The 1,355-nt window shown below is 41.4% G+C and overlaps 1 non-coding gene across 1 annotated transcript; it reads right to left on the bottom strand.

Moving 5' to 3' along the window:
• Positions 1 to 946: 946 nt before the first annotated feature.
• Positions 947 to 1,018, bottom strand: trnaq-cug (transfer RNA glutamine (anticodon CUG)). Its single transcript has one exon. It is a non-coding gene; the product is annotated as a tRNA-Gln (tRNA).
• Between the last annotated feature and the right edge of the window lie 337 nt (positions 1,019 to 1,355).

The following is a 1,355-nucleotide window of genomic DNA, read 5'->3' as shown; positions in this document are numbered from 1 at the left end:
TGTTCCGGCTCACTTGTACCTGAAGCAAGATGCAACCGCCCAACGACCACTGTCGACCGATTATAAGGCCTGTTTCCTGCCATGCTCCTTTCGAGGCATTGCTGACTTTATTTTCCCAATATCATGTTACAGGCAAACGGTACCAGCAAAAAACAACTGCTGTCAGAAGTGGATTCAAACCCACGCCTCCAGTGGACCTTAGACCGCTCGGCCATCCTGACTGAATAAAACCTAGGTTTAGTGGAAATTTCCATAAATATCATGAGGTACTACATTAAATGGGTCATGAGATAGTTCATTCTTTGTATACTATGCCATGATATATCATATCTCAACTTTGGCCGCAATGCAGCGTCTTCCCTTCAGTCAATGCCTTTGCCATGCATTCAAGTGCACATGCCTAGTAGATTACTTTGTCACATTAAGGCCATATTTCTAATGTTTACATCGGGATTGTAGGATTTGACCAAACAATAAGTAGTTGTTGCAATGATTAGTTTCAGAGTTGTAAAATCCGGTCTGTGAGTTATCTAAACTGTTGTGCTTTTACAACACCAATCCGATGTTGGAAAGCTGTGGGTTGATGGGGTTTCCAAAGCTGGTCGACCTTCCAACAAGCACTTCTGATGGAGTAAACTGGCCTCTTGATGAAGAACACTCGACTCTAACCACCCAGGAACCTGAGTACAAATCATGATGAAACCTCTTTTTTATGGTGGTTACAAGACAGAATTCAAGTTGTAAAACCATCATTAAAAGTCAAACCATTGAACTCCTGTCAATACTCACTCGGAGAAGATCGAAGAAACTCCCTCAGTTGTTTTCGGTCTCACTTGTACCTGAAGCAAGATGCAACCGTAAACACTGTTGTGGTATATGGTCTTTTCCTGTCATGCTCCTTTCAGTGAGAGTTTGCATTGTTTGACCTTTGCTCTTGCTTAAAATCAGGTTCCACTGAGATTTGAACTCAGATCACTGGATTCAGAGTCCAGAGTGCTAACCATTACACCATGGAACCACTACCAATACCAGTGACAAAGAAGCTAACAATGACAAAGCAACCGCTAAAGGGTAACTCAAGAATTTTACTAACGTCAGCAGAGGATTTGGGAGGATTACAGAGGATTTGGGATAAGGCAAGTAAAGAAATTCTTTTGAAAGACTTCCTACAAACAATTACTGTAGCGACAAACGTGTATGCCAATTGTATACAGGCACATGGTAAGATTACACTGGTTGATAATGTAGGGGCTAACAAATGCTGCTGTTGCAATAGTAGTTCAGTATTTTATCAAATGCCTGCTCCCTAACATACAAGGCATTGCTGACTTTATTTTCCCAATATCATGTTACAG

This window comes from Anoplopoma fimbria, unplaced genomic scaffold (assembly GCF_027596085.1).
Source record: "Anoplopoma fimbria isolate UVic2021 breed Golden Eagle Sablefish unplaced genomic scaffold, Afim_UVic_2022 Un_contig_6102_pilon_pilon, whole genome shotgun sequence".
NCBI classification, from domain to species: Eukaryota; Metazoa; Chordata; class Actinopteri; order Perciformes; family Anoplopomatidae; genus Anoplopoma; species Anoplopoma fimbria.
This window is presented reverse-complemented; position numbering and strand designations above follow the sequence as displayed.